Below are 22,455 nucleotides of genomic sequence, written 5' to 3' on the forward strand. Positions count from 1 at the left end.
CTTTCTGAATGTAAAAAATACTGAAATTTTTTTCGAGGTTTCCTTCTGTGTTACTTTTCTCAAGCCCAGCCGGTGCACGTGACAGTGCGTCGGCAACAATGTTCACCTCTCCGGGAATATAGACTATTGTGAAGTGGAATTCTTGCAGAAACAATGCCCAACGTTTTAACCTGTCATGATTTAATTTTGAAGACGTAAGAAACTGTAATGCACGATGCTACGCGCTTTTCACATCCAACTGCCCAAACACTACAATAGCAAATATTCCAACAATGCAAACCAGCCACAGACTGCACACAGCACAGTCAGTGATTTTCATACAGAGCGCTACGTGGCGTTACCAACATAAGAACCTAAACAGCCTACTTGCAAGATTCAATAGTTTACACGAAAGGAAGTGAGAAATTTTTATGGATACCTGATATTTACAGGTACACCTTGGTTGCGGATGTAGAAACATGTGGATGTCATCCATTGCATCGTCTAAAACTGAGGAAGAAGTAAAAGAAGACAAAGAAGAAAAAGAAGGAATTTTTGTATACACACTGTATAATACAAAAGTACTATTTATTTGGATTATAAATAAATTATTTTAACTGTCTATCACATCTTCATATTTCATAAATGCACCCCTAGCACTCTACCAGAAGAGCCACTGCAACATGTGTCTGCTCCCAGTGGATGCTGGGACGGTACTGGCTGAAATCTACCCCCACCACTGCTCCGCTGTCCTTTTCTATTTAAAACGGCCCAGCAGTCTCAGTTTCACATCAGTCTACTCCCAGAATTCGCAGGTGAAGTTTATACCAATCTCAGTTGCCATCATTAATCGGTCAGGCAGTGATACTGGTAGCAGCAGCAGTAACAGGTGCCCTCGTTTTGAAGGGGAGGTCGATGTTGACAGTGTTTCATCGAACCTCTTTGTGATGTGGCGTTTCCTTCTTCAGTGCAGCATATCGCGGACAGTGCGAATCTTTTATGTAAGGTTCAGCTAGTTTTTATGTTCATGTATCTGTATCTCCGACACTTATTGACAGCTATGTTCTCGCATTTTACTTAACCAGTATTGTGCTTGCAGTTTCAGAATCAGTCGATTATTGCATTAAACCAATAACACAACGCACAGCTTCGACAGTACCAGAGGGGTGGTGCATAAACATTGTTCATGACATTGAGATGCTGGCTACAACATCTCAGGGTATCTGTGACATCGTATGCATTTTTCTCATAGTTTTTTACTTAACCAGTATCGTTGTTGTTGTTTTAGGATCGAATAATGTTATGGTACTCACTGCATTTTTGGCATCCCCAGCACTGTAGGGCTGACAGCTAGACATTAACCCATGTATTGAGACGTTAGCCACACCATCTTAGGCCACTGACGACGGTAAGTAACTTATACACTAATGTGACAAAAGTCATGGGATAGCGATATGCACATATACATATGGCGGTAGCATCACGTATACAAAGTATGGTAGGCCAGTGCAACGGCAGAGCTGTCATTTGTATTCAGGTGATTCATGTGGAAAGGTTTCCAACGTGATTTTACTCGCACTACATGAATTAACAGAGTTCGAATTCGGAATGGTAGTAGGAGCATGGGACATTCCATTGTGGAAATCGGTAGCGAATTCAATTTTCCGAGATCTACAGTGTCAAGACTGTGCTGAGAATACCTCTCACCACGGACAACTAAGTGGCCGACGGCCTTCACTTAACGACCGAGTGCATAGAGTTTTCAGTGCTAACAGGCAAGCAAGACTGCTAGAAGTGACCGCACAAATCAATGTGGGACGTACGATTAACGTATGCGTTGGGATAGTGTGGCGAAGTTTGGTATTATTTAGCTATGGCATCAGATAACCGACACGAGTGCCTTTGCTAACACCACGAGATCGACGTCAGCGCGTCTCCTGCGCTCTTGACCATATTGGTTGTAACCTAGATGACTGGAAAACCTTGGCCTGGTCAGACGAGTCCCAATTTCAGTTGGTAAGAGCAGATAGTAAGGTTCGAGTGTGGTGCAGAGCCCACAAAGCCATGGACCCAAGTTGTCAACAAGGCACTAAGCAAGCAGGTGGTGCCTCCATAACGGTGTGCGCTTTGTTTACACGGAATGTACTAAGGCCTCTTGTCCAACTGAACCTATCATTGACAGGAAATGGTTATGTTCAGCGACTCTGAGATCATTTGCAACCATTGATGGATAATATATTCCGAAACAAGGATGGAATTATAATGGATGGGAATGCGCGATGTCATCGGGCCAAAACTGTTCGCGATTGGTTTGAAGAACATTCTGGACATTTCGAGAGAATATATTTGGGTACCTAGATTATGAATCCCAGCGAACACTTGTGGGACATAATCGATAGATCAGTTCAGGCACGAAGTCCTACACCAGCAGCACCTAGTGCCACCTATCCACTGTCCTCGTTCATGTCCTTCAAGCTCGCTACTTCGATATTCCCACAGGCCACCGAATGTAATTTTGCATCCACACTGAAGGTGGTGGATTCATTGCCCATTGGGGCAAATCAGTTATATAAATACGTGGTGTCTGTTCTTTCAGACTGAGGATAGGTGGCGTTAGGTGAGAATGTAGATCAGCTGGGAGGCGTCTGAGATAGTCCCCCCTTCTTGCAGCGGTGTACCGTAGGTCTCTAGAAGAGCGTAGCGTTCCAAAGGATTGGAAAAGGGCACAGGTCATCCCCGTTTTCAAGAAGGGACGTCGAACAGATGTGCAGAACTATAGACCTATATCTCTAACGTCGATCAGTTGTAGAATTTTGGAACACCTATTGTGTTCGAGTATAATGACTTTTCTGGAGACTAGAAATCTACTCTGTAGGAATCAGCATGGGTTTCGAAAAAGACGGTCATGTGAAACCCAGCTCGCGCTATTCGTCCACGAGACTCAGAGGGCCATAGACACGGGTTCACAGGTAGATGCCGTGTTTCTTGACTTCCGCAAGGCGTTCGATACAGTTCCCCACAGTCGTTTAATGAACAAAGTAAGAGCATATGGACTATCAGACCAATTGTGTGATTGGATTGAGGAGTTCCTAGATAACAGGACGCAGCATGTTATTCTCAATGGAGAGAAGTCTTCCGAAGTAAGAGTAATTTCAGGTGTGCCGCAGGGGAGTGTCATAGGACCGTTGCTGTTCACAATATACATAAATGACCTGGTGGATGACATCGGAAGTTCACTGAGGCTTTTTGCAGATGATGCTGTGGTGTATCGAGAGGTTGTAACAATGGAAAATTGTACTGAAATGCAGGAGGATCTGCAGCGAATTGACGCATGGTGCAGGGAATGGCAACTGAATCTCAATGTAGACAAGTGTAATGTGCTGCGGATACACAGAAAGATAGATCCTTTATCATTTAGCTACAAAATAGCAGGTCAGCAACTGGAAGCAGTTAATACCATAAATTATCTGGGAGTACGCATTAGGAGTGATTTAAAATGGAATGATCATATAATGTTGATTGTCGGTAAAGCAGATGCCAGACTGAGATTCATTGGAAGAATCCTAAGGAAATGCAATCCGAAAACAAAGGAAGTAGGTTACAGTACGCTTGTTCGCCCACTGCTTGAATACTGCTCAGCAGTGTGGGATCCGTACCAGATAGGGTTGATACAAGACATAGAGAAGATCCAACGGAGAGCAGCGCGCTTCGTTACAGGATCATTTAGTAATCGCGAAAGCGTTACGGAGATGATAGATAAACTCCAGTGGAAGACTCTGCAGGAGAGACGCTCAGTAGCTCGGTACGGGCTTTTGTCAAAGTTTCGAGAACATACCTTCACCGAAGAGTCAAGCAGTATATTGCTCCCTCCTACGTATATCTCGCGAAGAGACCATGAGGATAAAATCAGAGAGATTAGAGCCCACACAGAGGCATACCGACAATCCTTCTTTCCACGAACAATACGAGACTGGAATAGAAGGGAGAACCGATAGAGGTACTGAAGGTACCCTCCGCCACACACCGTCAGGTGGCTTGCGGAGTATGGATGTAGATGTAGATGTAGTAAATGTAGATGTAGCTGCAATAAAAACTGTGCCTGGATGACGCAGTGGTTACCACAACTGCATAGTAAGCACGAGATTCTGGGTTCGAATTCGGCTCTGGCACATATTTTCACGTGTCGCAGTTGAGTCCGCATGAAGTCTTGATGAAGGTGACATCAATAATTCCTTACGTTCGTTACTCCTCCCTCCACCTTCAGTTTACATACTATGTATCACAGCTGCAGATTCCGTGCAGTGTCTGTTCTTTTAGACATTCCAGAAAGTAGAGACATCACGAATTCATATAAATGACTCGCTTGGTGGACTATGAATTCACCGCCCTCAGTGCAGATGCACAATTACATTCGATGTCCTATGGGAATCTCAAAGGAGCAAACAGGGGAGACATGGATTAGGACTGTGCATAAGGAGCGCTGGGTGAGAATGTGGGTCAGCCTGGAGACATGGCAAGATAGTCCGTGCAGTTGCAATAAACACTGTGTCCGGATGGCACAGTGGTTAATGCAAATGCCTAGTACGAAGGAGACCCTGGGTTCTGGTTTGGCACACATGTTCACTCATCGCCACTGATTCCACATGAAGTCCTGGGGCAGCTGACATCAATAGTCACTTTCCTTCCCTGTCTCCCCCTTCCATCATCAATTTACATAATTTGTATCACAGCTGCGGATTCCATGTGGTGTCTGTTCGACCTCCAGCAGGAATCTTAAAGTGGCAAGCGTGGAGGACATGGATAGGGACTGTGCATATGTGGCGCTAGGTGTTGAAGTGGGTAGGTCGGGAGGTGTGCTGAGATAGTCCAAGTGGTGTCTGTTCTTCCGGACATGTCGAAAAGAACAGATATTACGAATTCATGCATGCCCATTCTTTATGCAGTTGTACAGGAGTTAATGTGCGAATCAACTGCAACAGCAGTAAGGACTTCAAATTCCCCCTGTACTGCCGGCAGCTGTTCCCTTCTCTTACGTTGTCTAGGTGTTACACTACCATTTTCACGTAACTGCTTGAAGAGAATGATAAATAATTGTTGAGGTAGTCGACGTATATTGGAATATCTTGCCACGTACACCATACAAGAATGAACTGCATTCTTCCTACATTCTCCATACACAGGAGCATGTCGGTTTTTTGCGCATTCGTGAATTTCATCGTTCACTCACAACTTACTGCTTAGACTGTCACACACCAAGTGGCTAGCAAGGCGCAGTACACTCAAAGAGCACACAAGTACACTGAAAGCAAACATAACTAAATCGTACCCAGCAACTACGCAGGTAGAATGTCACAACTAAGTGTCGGTGAGGAAAACTTTTCAAAATACGATATCTCATAAACGATTCGCACTAGAATCCTACAATAAACACCAATGACATTCTAATTTATTTTATTTATTTATTTATTTATTTAACCTGATCAGATTAGGGCCATCAGGCCCTCTCTTACATCGGACCAGTGTTTCACACATGCAGCATTTCACACATCAGAGTTACATCATGACAATACTTTAAATAAGAAAATTAGATTACTCTAGTCACAATATGAATAAAGAATAATGACTAAGACCTAATAAAGTAAGTACTGGCAGTATTTTTACGACAGGTACTATACATACAAATTATGATAAAAGTAATAATAGTTACAGTAAAAAAAATTAAATAATAATGATAAACATGAGAAAAATTGGCAATAGTAATGAAGATTTGTGCAGATGTACATTAATATCTTGGTGTGTAAAGTAGATGTTTACTAGTATAGCGAGTTTTGGGGGAGGGAGACTTAAGGAGGGGGAAAGAGGGAAGTAATGAGGTGAAGTGCATTCGTGTACAAAGGAAATCATTACTGTTGCTTAAGTAGATACGTCATTAACTGTTTTTTGAAGCTGGATATGCTTTTAAGTTCTCTAACATACCGAGGGAGGTTATTCCAGAGTCGGGTTCCCGCTACTGTAAAGGACTTGGAGAAGGCGACTGAGCGATGCAGTGGAACAGAGAGGATTTTATTATGATGGGAACGTGTGTTTCTATCATGTTGTTCAGACATAAGCGTTAAGGACGAGGAGAGATATGAGGGACAGTGTACATTTATAAGGCAGTAGATGAGACAGAGTGTATGGAAATCTCTGCGATTGTCTGCACGCAGCCAGGACAATTTTGCATATGCTGGTGAAATGTGATCAAAAAGTCGAATGTCACCGATATATCAGACACAGGCGTTCATGACCAGTTCCAGACGTCGCGAGTTTTCCTGAGAGAGGCCTTGTAGGATAATATCGCTGTAATCAATGATTGGGAATACAAACGTTTGTACTAATTTCTTTTTCAGATCGAAAGGGAAGAGTTTTTTATATTTTTGTAGGACATGGAGGGATGCTGATGCTTTTTTGCACACTGCAGTTACGTGCTCTGTCCAATTTAGATTTTCATCTATTATTACTCCCAAACTCTTTGCTGAGGGAGAGAAGTTAATATTTGTTCCATTTAGGATAAGAGATGGTACGGATTCCCGATGTTTTGGGCTAATGAGCTTAGAGTGACCAACAAGTACCGCTTGGGTTTTAGATGGGTTTAGTTTTAGTCCTATGTCCTGTGCCCATTTTAATAGTGCATCTAGATCAGTATTGAAGTTTTCAATAGCTTTCTTCAGATTGTTTGGTTCCGCACTTAGATACAACTGAAGGTCATCAGCATACATATGATATTTGCAACAAGTCAGAACCGATGACACATCATTGACATACAGAGAGAAGAGTATGGGACCTAGTACTGAGCCTTGGGGAACGCCGGACACTACCTGCCGCCATTGTGATTTTATATTCCCGGACAGGACGCGTTGCTGACGAGATGTCATGTATGATCGAAGCCATTGCACTGCACTTGGTGCGAAATTTAGACCGCTAAGTTTGGCTAGTAAGATGTCGAAGTCGACAGTATCAAATGCTTTGCTGAAATCTAAGAAGCAAATGATAGTCGCTTCTTGTCTGTCCATGGCAAGTTTCAGGTCATCTGTCACCTTTATTAGTGCGGATGTTGTGCTTCGATGTTTACGGAAACCTGATTGGTACTCGTCTAGTAGGTTGTTAGTAGTTAGGTAGTTGGTGAGCTGGTCATGGACTATATATTCTAAGGCCTTTGATAGTGCAGGAAGAAGGCAGATGGGGCGGTAGTCAGAGGGTGCTGTGGCGATGTCCTTTTTGCAGTGGCTTAATTTGTCCCAGTTTCCAGGCCTCAGGGAAAACACTTGTGATTAATGAGTCGTTGAAAATGTCTGTTATAGAGGGCAGTAGTTGATCAATAATAAGTTTTACCATCTGGATAGTGATGCCATCATGTCCAGTAGATGCTGATCTAATCCGCATTATGGCTTTCTTGACGGTATTGCAAGTGACGTGCCGTAGATAGAATTTTTCTTTGCTACAGTCGATCATCCCCACCCTACTTTTAGTTTGTTTATGTCAACAGACATTGTTCTACTTTAAAAATTGTATGTTTGCTCAAAAAGTACACTTTATAGGTATTATTACAATCTGTTTATTGACTTACGGCACGAGCCCCTGACTACCAATCCATACTTTGAAAACCGCACATCAATGGCGCCCAGCAAATTTTCGGTGATTCACTCTGTTTATTTATTTCTAATGATGACGCAGGTGTTGGTGATTGGGTTGGTAGTTCCAATTCGTCAAGCATTTCTGAAACAGCACAGCAAAACGGTCAGTAAGTATCAGAGCATTTACACACAAACACAAACACACACACACACACACAGTGACAGAGCTAAAAGGGCCACAAAAAGTCTGTGTCGTCATTCTCATCCTCAGACTCTGATAGTTGCCTTGTGAGGATCCAACGACCCACAAAGAAATGCACGCTTTTATATACACTGTGTCCAAAATTAAAGCAACAAGCGGAAGTTTTGCAAGATTGCGTTTATTTTGCCACAAAACAGTATTAACAGGTAATAGTAAGGTAGAAACAATGTAAAGAACGGAGAACGTCGACAGCTGCAACACGCTTAATTTGTAAGTTGGCCGTTTAGGTTTTTATGTTGGTAATGCCACGTAGCGCTCTGTATGAAAATCACTGAGTGTGCTGTGTGCAGTCTGTGGCTTGTTGGACTCACTGTTGTAATACTCGCTATTGTAGTGTTGGGCAGTTGGCTGTGAACAGCGCGTAGCGTTGTGCAGTTGGAGGTGAGCCGCCAGCAGTGGTGGATGATGGGGAGAGAGATGCGAGAGTTTTGAGACGTTGCTAGAAGCGGACGATCTGGACAAGTGTCCGCTAGAAAAAGGAAATTTGTAAGGATGGGGGTTATATATATATATATATATATATATATATATATATATACTTTTGAACATAATTAAGGTAAATACATTATTTGTTCTATATCAAAATCTTTCATTTTCTACATGTGCCTATCAGTAGTTAGTGCCTTCAGTAGTTTGAATCTTTTATTTAGCTGGCAGTAAGGGCGCTCGCTGTATTGCAGTAGTTCGAGTAACAAAGATTTTTGTGATGTAATTGATTCATGAAAGGTATAGGTTATTGCTAGTCAGGGCCATTCTTTTGTGGGGATTATTGAAAGTCAGATTGCATTGCGCTAAAAATATTGTGTGTCAGTTTAGTGATGATCAGAATTAGTAAAGAGAAAAATGTCTGAGTACGGTCAGATTTGCTCAGCTGTTTGAAAAACAAATAACTTAAGAGGTTTCCCATCACTGTCATTTATAATTTTTTCTAAAGTGCTGTTTCTAATTGTAGACAAAAATCTTCTTCGTTTCTTCCAACTTAACGGATTTTCACACACTTTCTGACAACTGGTTAATGTGCTCATTATGGGGTGTGACCACCTCTGGCAGCAACATAGGCCGTTTCCAAGGAAAAATCAAGCACCAGGGCTCTTTGAAGTCGAGAATTATCGCCCGTCAATAGGAAGTCTTGGCCCACACTACCTCCCAACAACCCCACCCGAGGTCCCAAGATCTCGTCATGATACCTCACAGTAGTTACGCCCTGTCGATTCATTCGTACAATTTCATAAGAGGTGTTCGAGTGTACACATACAGCAGGTCTTCGACATTAAAGGCCACTCTGCCAAAGCCTTTTGTACACCGTTTCCCTCGATACGACACGTCTTGTGGATTCTGCGAAGTCAGATGCCAGTTGCTGTGCAGTATTACGGCGATACCGTCGTGTCCTTACAGCCAAAAAATGGTTCTCCCTTTCTGATGTCAAACGTGTTGGGCCCTGCTCTGGTCTTCAGGATACAGTTTCGATCTCTATAAACTGTCGCCACATCCGAGAAACAACAGAACGTTTCACATTAAGCCATCTCTCCCAATCAGTTTGCGACTATCCCGCTGCCATTCCCCCTATGGCCCTCCACCGCAGAGTCTGGTTGGCTTCTTCTCTATGCCATAATCTACCTTCTGTAACCGTGTACACAGTGATTGTGAATGCGGATTATCCGACAAACTCAACTCTGTTTTATAGGTGCCCCGTCGTCATAGTTGGTGTGTTTGTTCGTTGACCGGAATGCTATCTGCCGTGAACAGGCATGGGAAGGCGAAACAGCGGTTGGTTCCTTTAATTTTGGACTGTATGTGTGTGTGTGTGTGTGTGTGTGTGTGTGTGTGTGTGTGTGTGTGTGTGCGTGCGTATGTGTGTGTGTCTGCGTAAATTTTCTGATATTTATGGACTGTTGTGCTGTCCTGTTACAGAAATGCTTGACGAATTGGAGCTACCATCCACTCACCAACACAAGGGCCATGACACAGCACACAAGTGGCTCACCATGTGTAGTAGCAGTGACACTCAATGGACCACTATGAGAGGCAGCAGCACCATCATATTAGCGTCACCACCACCAGCAGGAACAGCAGCACCACCATCGCCAACACCTGGACCATCGGGATGGGGTCTTCATATTATTAGTGGCCATCAACTATCAGCCAGCAGTAGGTCGTCCATCTGTTCTGACAGTGAAGATGTTCAGGTATGGTACACATACCATTTTCAGTGATTCAACATGCACTTGGAGACGAGATATTTATTACCCAGATCCATAATTGGTCGGCTACTGAGATCTGATCATTTTCGTGAAAGATTGCCTACCATTATGAAAACAGAACTTTTCAAGATTTTAAATAATGTGCAGTATCCCGCAGTTAAATGTAGCACAATGATGTGGTGCAACTTCACTCTCCCATCTAAGGAGGGTGTCTCGAAGAACGTCTTCATACATAAATGAGATGATAATCAAGAGGTATTGTGGGGCACCTCAGTAGTTAAGTTGTTGTATGATTTACCCTAAAGCACTGCAGTCATGGACTGTGCGGCTGATCCTTGCATTTGAAAACTACACGCCGCGCGGGATTAGCCGAGCGGTCTGGGGCGCAGCAGTCATGGACTGTTCGGCTGGTCCCGGCGGAGGTTCGAGTTCTCCCTCGGGCATGGGTGTGTGTGTTTGTCCTTAGGGTAATTTAGATTAAGTAGTGTGGAAGCTTAGGGACTGATGACCTTAGCAGTTAAGTCCCATAAGATCTCACGCACATTTTACCCCAAAGCCAATACAGACCCAGCTCTCTGAATGTAAAAAAAGACATATGGGTAAAATTCTCAGCATAATTCTGCATTTGAACATTCATGTACACGTCCTTGCATATCCCACTACCAAAGGATATAGCTGATAAAAAGGCTGTCATTAACATAAAAATAACGACAAGTACTGTTTAGTGTGGTCACTTCTAGTTTTCAAAAGAAATAAAAAGAAAGATGCACAGCTTATACAAAAATGCCATGTGGATATTAGTGGTTATTATAAACATGATGAAATTAATTTCCTTATGAGCCTTCAGGAAATTTGAGATGCAGAATACTCATATATTTATTTAAGTATATGGAATGAAGGAATTCAAGTCAGATAATGGTATTGTTATACACGAACTCGTTGGACCCCTTCACCTTTCCAAACTCACTGGTAGCATATCACATGTGCAGATTTGTTGTTAACATCCAAGGATAAGAAACAACACTACTGTTGGATCAAAAGTATGTCCCACAATAACAGATGGTTATCAATAGCATTTTCACCCTAGGCACCTGATCTCATTTACTACAAGTGAGCAACTAACATTGTATTGTTGTATTGCTCTATCAAGAAATGTAGAAATACTTACTAAGGAGAACAAATTTTTAAAGTTTAAGAATTTACTCCACAAGGAGTAAGTGCAATTAGCCATATATGCTGACTTTCAACGTTTTGTCGCTCCTGTGGCGAGCTGTGAGTGTGATTCTACTACCTCACATACGATTCTCATAGAATGGCATGCACATGATGCCAGTCATAATCATTTTGAATTATACATTGGAGATAATCCTGTGGAGTGGTTGCTCTCTGAGCTTGATAACTTTGTAACAAAAGTTTATATTTATAACAAAACCATTGGTATGACCAAAACTTGTAAGGATGAATTACTGTGCAAGAATGCCCTTGACTGCTATATTTGTGGGCAGCCTTTAGATAAAAAAGCAGAAGCACCACGTATGGATCATTCTCATTTAAATACCAAAATTCACAGCGTTGCATACAATGCATGCAACTTGAATCACCAACTCACGTGACACATACACATTTCCATCCACAATGTAAGCTGGTACGGTTTAATTTCCTAGTCTGATGGCTGTCTAGTAAGGAATTCACCAGAGTGCATAAAAAAATTAAATATGTGCCAGGAGATTCTGTAACGATATACGTTTTAGAGATGGATTACACGTAGCCTATAAATTTTATTGATGCTGACAGCGATTACCCACTATATAAAGAGTACCGACTTCCAGGAATCGTTTCCCAGCCTAAGCTGAACGAAATACAAATTATCGTTCAAAATGGTTGAAATAGCTCTGAGCACTATGCGACTTCTGAGGTCATCACTCGCCTAGAACTTAGAACTAATTAAACCTAACTAACCTAAGGACATCACACACATCCAAGACCGAGGCAGGATTCGAACCTGCGACCGTAGCGGTCGTCTGGTTCCAGACTGTAGCGCCTAGAACCGCACGGCCACTCCGGTCGGCCAAATTATCGTAATCTCCAGCATTGTCTCCAGATTGAAACTGGATAGAATGACCTGCGGTATTACCTTCAAGCAGCGTCCCTGGTTGAAGGAATACATTCATTTAAACGCTGCAAAGAGGGCTTCTGTGACGTGTACACTTGAAAAAAGTTTTTACAAACTTATGAATAATGCAGTTTTAGACAAAACTATGCTAAATGTTAGAGAACATCACGAAATTCACTTAGTTACTCACGGGAAAGGACATTATGAAGCTACAGGCTATATAGCTAGCCCAAATTCCAAATGGACTACAATCTTTAACAAAGACTTCGTTACTCTGGAGATAGTTAAGATTTCGATATAGTTTACAATGGATGTTTTTTGGGGTGTCTGTGTATGAGACCTGTTTAAACTTCTCATGTACCAGTTCCATTGTGAGTTTGCAAAAAATCATTTTACAGATCCAGAGTTATTTTAAATGTATACAGACAGCTTCGTCTACTGGGTGAGGGGCTGTGATCCATATGAAGTAATAAGGTGTCATCCTCGGGCACTCGATATGTTTGAATATGCAGTCGATACTCCGTATGTCATAACCCCTGCAAACAACAAGGTTATTGGCCTGATTAAAGACGACGATAGTGCGTTACTAATTGTGGAGGTTGTAGACCTCCGCCCTAAAATGTCTGCATACCAATCATACACAGATGCCACTGTCAGATGACCGAAGGGTGTGCAGCATGCTGCATGTGGTGTCAATGGCTTTCATGTTTGGGGACCAGTTGAAGTGCCTGCGCAGTGCTCCATCTCCTACTCCATATTTGGCGCAACAATTCAGTTTTCATCAATCATGAAGATAATCGGAACGTCTTGGACCGTTGACAAGTGGGTTTTCTGTGATGTCAGGATTAAAACCCTAACATACACACACTATTCACCTGAGTGACAGAGTGCATAATTATGTGGAACAGTATGACCTGTCTACCACAGTACACGTAGGATGACAATTATTGAACCATATGAAGAAAAACACAAATTAGTTACAAATTACGGCGTGCACAAACTTTATTTAACATATAAACGCTCCTACAGATATTCGGATTTAGGTTACGGTATATTCGATACGCCTGCCATCATTGGCTGTGATGTGGCGCAGACGAGTACCGATTTTTTACATGACTCGCGGAAGTGCCGAAACATCGGTGCTGTCGATGACCTCCTGAACGGCTACTTTCAGCTCAGCAATGGTTTTGGGGTTATTGCTGTACACCTTGTTTTTAATATAGTCCCAGAAAAAGGAGAGCATGTGTTCAGAATCCTAGAATATGGCGGCCAATCGAGGCCCATGCCAGTGGCCTATGGGTACCCCAGAGCCAGAATGCGGTCTCCAAAGTGCTCCTTCAGGACATCAAACACTCTTTGCTTCGATGGGGTAGAGCTCCGTCTTGCATGAACGACATCTTGTCGAAATCATTGTCACTTTGGAAAATAGGAATGAAATCATATTTCGAAACCTTCACGTGACTTTCGGTAGTCACCGTGCCATCAAGGAATATCGCGCCGATTATTCCGTGACTGGACATTGCACATCACACTCACACGTTGAGGGTGAAGAGACTTCTAGATCGTGAAATGTGGATTTTAAGTCCCGCAAATGCGCCAGTTTTGTTGATGAACCCATTCAAATGAAAGTGGGCTTCATCGTTAAACTTGACCATTTATGTGCATACTAATCTCCATCGTGCCCCGCGGCAGGCCATGAAGTTTGAACGTCCTAACGCGGTGTTCAGAAGTTATAACGACATTGTTTTATATAGTTCAATAATTGTCACTCTGTGTTTAAAAAAAGTGCTACATCCTTCGAAGTGGTAGTACTCATCGAAACCAGAAAAATAAGTGCAGTAAATGTGGATACGGAAGTCCAATAAACATGGGTTCGGATATGCATACTTTCTACATGACAATGCACTCCTTTGCCCTCTGTCTTAAGGAATGACACACCCTTTGAAGTATATCCAGTTGTTGTTGTACCTGCTGAAACAAACTGAAAATGCGATGCTGTAGGGTCTGCACATCCTTGATTGGCATTACACAAACCTACTCCTTCAAGGGTCCCCATAATCAGAAGTCTAGCACATTGAAATTGGGAGAACGAGCAGGCCAAGGTGTCCCTCCCCCCCCCCCTCCCCCAGTCCATCCAGCGGTCCTGAAATGTATGCATCAGGTGTGTGCACACATTGAGATAAAAGTGTGTGGTGTACCATCATGTATGAACCACATTTGTATTCGTTGTTGCAATGGCACAGCCTCCAGCAAGGTAGGCAATAAATTAATGAGAAAGTCCCGATAATGCGCCCCTGTTAACCTTTGTGGCAGCAGCTATGGCCCTATCAATCTATTCCCAAGAACACCTGTCCATATGTTCATTCAGAATTGGTGTTGTTGCCTATTTTCCTGATTTTTTTATGGATTTGCATCTACCCATTCATGCTGGTTATGGAAATTCGCAACACAATGTCTTGTGAACCCTGCCTCATCGGTAAATAAAATCTTGGGTGTGAACAGTGGGTCCGTGTCACAGTTCTGCAACAGCCATTGACAGAGCCACCGTCAGCCACGACGCTCCTGTGGCCTTAGGGCCTAAACGCACAGTAGATGATACGGGTATAGCACCTGTTCATGAAGTACCACTAGATGCGAGTATGAGACACGCCTTTTGCTGCTGCTAATCGTTTTACACTGGTCCGAGGGGTTTCTTTCACCGAACATAGCACACGCTCCTCCATGTCAGGTGTGCAGACTGCGCGGAGACTTCCACTGTCAGTTCTCTGAGTTGCAACGGTACGCTGGAAAAGTCTTCCGAACAACGTATCAGAAGGCACTCTACGCTGTGGATATTTTTCAGTGTATAAGGCATGGGCTCACAGGCTATGGCCATTTCCTAACCCATAGCAGAATATCATATCAACCACATCACCTGTTTAGTAGTAGGCGTCCATTGCTAACAAGTGGTGGAAGAAAGAAAATGTAAATGAACTACACCATTTTTACGTACAAACAGAGCAATAACAGTAACACATTCGGAAGAATGTAAAACGCTATGATAGGTACCCACGGTCAACAGTACTGTACGATAAGGCACACAAACATGACGAAAACTAACGTCTCGAACGCCACAAATGACTGCAGACCACTTAATGGTAGGTAGCGTGCTGTGAGTGAGACATCATAGTACGCTGATGACACATTTGACGGAGCGCCAGTGCAACGACTGTGCAAATATCCGCAAACAAGCTTTACAAAGCCCTTTCTATAAACATATGTTTCTTTCAGAAAGTATGCGTTTCGGGACACATGTTTATCGGACTTATTTTCTTGTTTCGATGAGTATTATCATCTCTCAAAGCATTCGACGATTTTTAACACCTTTTATACAGGGTGTCCCAGCTATCTTGTCCACCCAAAATATCTCTGGAACAATAACAGCTATTGGAAAACGACTTTCACCGGTATCAATGTAGGGCTGGGGCCCATGAATGTACATATTTGGAAACATTCTAAAACGAAAGCATATGTGTTTTTTAACACAAACTTATGTTTTTTTTAAATGGACCTCCTATATTTTTTCTCCAGCAATCCATAGCATGACAAAGCACATACACAATGGCGTTGATTGCATAGCAATATTCCCATTACATCCCGAGATATTAAGACGCGAAGTTGACGCTTGAAACACCCGACATGCGCTGCTAGCGCACGTCCTGCACCTCGATATCCCCAGGTATGCTGCAGCTCTTCTTTGTTCTAATTACGATGAGATATAGGTATTAGTGGGCGAGATTTAATGACTTTCATAATATTAATAATAATGAACATCATAATAATAATATTATTATAGGTACAAATAATAATCCAATTAAATGCTATAGTGCGATAACACTTTCGTTTATACATTGTACGCGTTATTTTCATTTAAGTTATTCTTACTGTGCATGGGATGTGCTCCAAAATACTCAAAAACTTTGCGGGAAATATCGGATACGTTGCATATTGGCCTTTCTACGACACGTTGTACCTGTAAAGCTCCCACAGTTCTTAAACGCATCTCTGTGCGTCTAAAAATATGCGCAGAATGTACACGTCACGTTGGAAAACGTTGTGATTACAGCCTTTACGCCTCAACTGTATTGCGGTGCGTCTCAAATGGTTCAAATGGCTCTGAGCACTATGGGACTCAACATCTTAGGTCATAAGTCCCCTAGAACTTAGAACTACTTAAACCTAACTAACCTAAGGACATCACACACACCCATGCCCGAGGCAGGATTCGAACCTGCGACCGTAGCAATCCCGCGGTTCCGGACTGCAGCGCCAGAACCGCTAGACCACCGCGGCCAGCCGGTGCGTCTCCCCATGGAGTAGTATCATATAGGTGAAATCTTTGCTGGAGTACACTGCAGTTGTTACCTGTTTGACTGCAAGACCTGAGTCGAACTACAAACAGACGCCATCCAACCTTATCAGAGCGGAACCAGGAGGAAAATGAACGCAGATGGTGGCTCGGCTCGGTGGAGGTTCGCTTATACGTGTTCATCCCCTTTGGACAGCAGTGACGAGGGAACCCTTCTTGCACTAATGTGTGTGGGAAACATAAAACTATGTATGTGTGTGTGTGTGTGAGAGAGAGAGAGAGAGGGAGAGAGAGATTGCATAATGTGTATATGAACTAGTTTTTTCTTTACTTAACATATGTTTCGGTACATACTGTTAATACTCGTATGCTTTTTTGCATGCTGTGTGTGTGAGTTACAGTGTTTTGCACACTGTGTGTGTATTGCATACATAGTCTGTACAGCAGGTTACGTTTTACTGCTGCTAGCTGCACCAAAAAAGATGTCATTTAGTTTTATGCGCTGTCTGACAGAGGTTCTGTAATAATATATTCCATATCTTCTGTGATTAAAGTGCATCAATGTATAAGTTCATCAACCGTGTTCCGACAACATTATAAGCCGTACTATGGCCATTCAAAGCTGTTAGAAGAAAAACGTAAAAAACGTGTATCAGCTACGGAGGAAACAGAACCTGTGAGTCATACTTTAGTACATATTTCTGTAAGTCGTTAATTTATTTGTTGTAAATAATGTATATACACTTTTTTGTTCCTTCTCCTTTCTGTTTGTTGAAATAAATATTATGTAAATTCCAACATATGGGACTTTCTTTCTGATAAGGAAATGTGGTATCTGAAATCGATCATCATGAGCAAATAAATCTAGTTTATTTATACTCTTTGTTCCCGAATTGGTACACTGGGAGGTGGGTGGCCTTGGCAGACAATCCCCTTTGCCGCAGAATCACAGGCTCAGACTGGCAGGAGAAAAGCATGTTTTATCTAATAACCATTCTTGGACCTGTAGAACAAGCAAACATCCTTTGTCTCAGGTGAGTGTCACCAGCGAAAATCAAGGCTATCTCTCAAAATGCAGACTGCGCCATTACGCCAGGTCAGCCATCTCGAATTCCAGGATGACTATTCACCATCTTGGATTTCCTGCCAGCTTAATCTTAGGACAATATCACTACTTCCACAGTGATGTCATAGAACTAGGGACAATCACCCAGTAGCACAGTGGGGGTATTTTTGAATTTCCTACGAAATTTTGAATTTCCAACCACTTTTTTGATTGCCGTCACTTTATACATACAGCGATTGGCCTATGTCAGAGGGGTTGTCGGGGACAGGGAGGTCGAAATCGCAACAATGTAGAGCACGCCAGAATTGGTGCTGCCTATCTTGTGTTGTGCATTACAAATATTTACATGTTGTTTAACACGGACATTGTGGCAGTATTTGAACTTCTCTATTTCAAAATACACCATACTACGTTTTTTCAAAGAACTTGCCATATCTAGCTACTGTACCCCTACTCTGCTGTGAAGAATAAATTGCACTACTTAATAGTCTACAATACGCAGTCTAGGAATTCATCACATGCTATCAGTTTTCTATAGCTTTTCTTAAGTGCGTTACATCGTTGGTCGCACCAGATCAGGCTGCGGATTTGTGGAGCTAAATGACGTAAGTGAATAATGAACTGGAAGGCACTGCACCGCCGCAATTGTTGACGGTGCTGTGTCAGTTGGATGACAACGTTGAAACAAGTGGAAAGATTCGAGAGTGGCAGGATATGTGCCGGCACCAGTTTGCACCCTCTTCGTACCCTTCATCCGAATATCGCGACCACAACACTACAGTGTACAAGCAACCATGACGGTCATCCATACTACACAGATACACATGTAACACATCGCAACATGTCAGAGGAAGGCAACGGTGAACAACCTCCACCGTGAACTCACCCAAGACGGCAGTGTCAGTTTCCAGTACTTGCCATCAGCGCATTTTTCTTTTGAATGGAATTAACTTCGCCTTCCCTCTTCATCTATATCACTCAGTTTGCCGGCGTAGTGGTAATACACTGGACTCGTAAACGGACGGCCTGTGGCCCAAATTCCCTTACGAGCATCCTAATTTTACAATGATTTCCTGAAATCGCTTTAAGAGGATAGAGAGACACTTCCCACGAAACGGCTTGGCAGATTTCCTTTCTGAATTCGAGCTTGCACACTGTCCATAGATACATCGTCATCGAAAGAGCGTTAAACCGTAGTTTTGTTGTCTTCTTCCACTCCATCTCAATATTAATCTTAATGTTAAGGAGTGGTATATTTTTTCTACGGTCAGTGAACTACTGAAAAGCTTCGACGCCTTGTGGCTAGACAGTAAACGTGACGAAATAAGGGGCTAACGAGGTGGCGCAGCGGCTAGCACACTGGGCACACTTTCGGGAGGACGAGAGTTCAATTCCGCATCTGGCCCTCCAAGTCTACGTTTTCTGTGGTTTCCCCTTAAATGCTCCAGGCAAATCCTAGGATGGTTTTTTGCAAGGGCACGGCCGATAACCTTTCCCATACTAACCCAAATCTTCCATCCGTCCTTCTTCCTACGAAATAAGACGACAGACGGTGGGAAGATAACGGTCTGAACTGGAACTGATGTCCAAAGACCTACTGTTTGCCTGCAGCAGGAATACCCCATCACGTGTAGAACAATATAACTCACTGTAACTATGGTAGTACCTATATTCAGTACTTCTGGCTCATTTTCCATTTTCTAGCTCACTCATTCGTTTCACTCGTTCCTTCACTAGAAAATTAACCGTACCCAGAACCTACTGAATCTAGCTACTGTAATCCACTTTTTCGGCTCTAACTCACTTAATTTCATTTGAATTACTCAGAAAAATTAATAAAAATTAATATTTTTTCATGTCAGGTTCACCAATTTTCAAAATAATAATTTTTTCATACAAAAAGTGAATGTAAGAAAACAAAATTTAATATTTTTTTATAAACGGTGAATGTAAGAAAATAAAGTTTCATATTGTTTCATAAAAGGTTAACGTAAGAAAATAAATAAAATGCATTATGGTGAATGTGAAAATGTATCTTTTACTTTTACAGGGTGTAATTTTTTCAGGTTGGAATTATACATTGAAAGTCCAAAATTTTCACATTGTGAATGCAGTATCCTGAAAGTCATTATTTCTATTTTCAGTTTTCTTCATTCCTCTATACATCATTTTCATCCATTCATTTGCAGTTCATTGAAAATTCCAATAAGTAACAGATTTAGAATATCTATCTGGAAAATAATTTTAAACTCGTTATTAAGATCTATAAAATTTAGTTCTCCATATCTAGTACATAAATATTCATATCTAGTAACATAATGCAAAACATTTATCTCTAACTCAGTTTTTTAAACTCTTTTGAGACACTTGTGTTGTTGAGCTTCTTGATTATAGTCTCCATTTATAAACAAAAATTTTGATTATATATTTTATAATTTGTGAAGTGACTTAAGTCTCAGACTCCATAATATCCATATGGTAATATATCTATTCTATTTTCCAAAACATATCTTTTCTCATGAGAAGGAGTCAATGCTTTCTTGTTTTTTCAACTGTGTATATTCAGTGTTTTTCACTTCCAATCTTATTAATTCTTCTGCACTGTTCTTTAATGATAAACAAACACTCTTCACAATCTTCTAAGCTTAGTATTTTTTTACAATACATTTCTTAACTCCTTTAGATTTTTCCTCTATTTTATCACCAACTTTATAAGCTACACTTTTGCTCTATTATAGGTAAGTTAGCACAGCATTATGCTTTCAGCTACTCAGTAGCAGCTCCTTTCTAATTTTTCTATTTTTTAACCCTTATAAATTCTAGCTATTCTTACACAAATCTAATATTTTTTCCTCTCTAAATCGAAGCTGAAAATAAAGTGTATGTAGCATATGAAAAAATATTCAGTAAGACAACTTTTCAGAAATAAATTAAAACAGCAAATGAAAGATTTGTATTATTGTTGCTTACACAAAATATAAATAATGATAATCTTAATACAAACATTGGCAGTATTACCTATACAAATGGAGAACAAAAATTAGAGGAATTTAAACCAATTATAGAACCATATTGTGACAATATTACAATTGTAAAACAAACAGATTTTACAGACTGTGGAGGAGAAATGAAAAATAATAAGTTACTCCTAAAAAAAGAAGGTTATGGAACTCTTAGAATTTTTTTAAATCTAGATTTTTAAAATTTAATTTGGCTGGACACGGACTTACAGCAAAAATTCCTTATTTTTTAGATTCTAATATACCAACAATTAAAGGTACTAAACAAATTATTAATAAAAATAGAAAAGTTATTGAACAAAAATATAAAAATCCTATAGCTATTGCTTATAAAATAGGTTTAGCAGATGTTAAATTAGAAACACTTTTAAGAGAATTACCAGAAATTGTAGAAGAACTTAAAAAGAAACATTATTATTTTTTGGATTTAGATATTACACAAGATTTTGCAGGAATTTTTAGTAAAGAAGAATTGACCGAATTCTAATTTTCAAAAACAATGAGAATATAAAGAAGTTCGTAATACAATAGTAAACAACAACAATTCTGTTGGAAAAGACTATTTAACATGGAGTAATTCTAATTCCAGAGCAAAAATATGCAATAAATTTATCTATCAATTAACAAGTCCTGCAGTTAATAAACAATTAGATAATCATATAATAGATTTTTAAATTTTATGGCCAGGAAATTAAAAGAAACATTCACCTCTACATTAGCTAAAGCAAATGGAATTACAGGACTGGAAGCATCAATTTGTATGTATATTAAGCTAGATTTCCAAAAGGAACACGAATTTGATCCATTAACAGATTGTTTAGAACTAATAGGAAATAATACCAACTATTTCCAGAAAGCTTAATTTTTTTCTGTTCCACTAGCTAACAAGTGGGCAAAATTAACAGATACCTTAAAGAACAGTTGTTGTCTAATTTGCAACAATGGCTTGCAGTATGTTTATTGAGATCACAAAAATAAAGAAATTAACAAGAACACAAATAGAAATTGAAACAGAAAATAAAGAAGAAAGAGAAAAATTACTTAAATTTATTTCATCTGCTTTTAACTTTAGCTTCTTAGCTATTAACTGTATAGAAATTTTCGAAGAGACAGAGAATATAATTTCTGTGAAACAAACATGCTTTATAAAATAAGCAGACACACAGTTTTCTAAATCCAAGAGTCTGCTTTCTACAATACCAAAAGAAATAAGTATTAAAGAATTAGGATTAGCTCGTACCAAAAATATTATTCCATTTGTATGTAGAAAAAGAATAAAAATAACCAATAAACTTTCTCCATTTCCTATTAAAAAATTAAACCGATTAATGCAGTGTATTTGGAATCAACTGAAAAATTAGAACAAGAACTAGAAAATTGAAGCATACAAGAAAGAAAACTATAATATTTGGATAAAACACAATCTTAATAGGAAGAACACAAAAATATTTTCGAGAAGAAACAAAAAATAAGAGGAAAGAAAGAGGAAATAAAAGAATATTTTAAATGGCAATAGATATCTTTTTCAAAAAGTGGAGTTAAAAAAATTTATGCTTTCATGGCAAATGATAAAAACAACTATCAATGCATTGGTGTTTCGGGTAAAAAATGGTAAAAAGTCTGTATATGTTATTAAGAATGCCAATAATAATATATTTATCGATATAAGTAAAGACAGAGAAAATTTAAAGAAAAGATGGATTTATTTGTAATCCATACAACAGTTTTAGAGAGGAATTAGAGATTTTTTACTGACCTAAAGAAGAACCATGTTTGGAAATAAAAACAGATGGTCTTTCCACTTTTAAGAGACATTCATTTCCTCAAATAATTTACTTAAAAACAATAATGAT

Source organism: Schistocerca cancellata, chromosome 4 (genome assembly GCF_023864275.1).
Source record: "Schistocerca cancellata isolate TAMUIC-IGC-003103 chromosome 4, iqSchCanc2.1, whole genome shotgun sequence".
In the NCBI taxonomy this organism is placed as follows: Eukaryota; Metazoa; Arthropoda; class Insecta; order Orthoptera; family Acrididae; genus Schistocerca; species Schistocerca cancellata.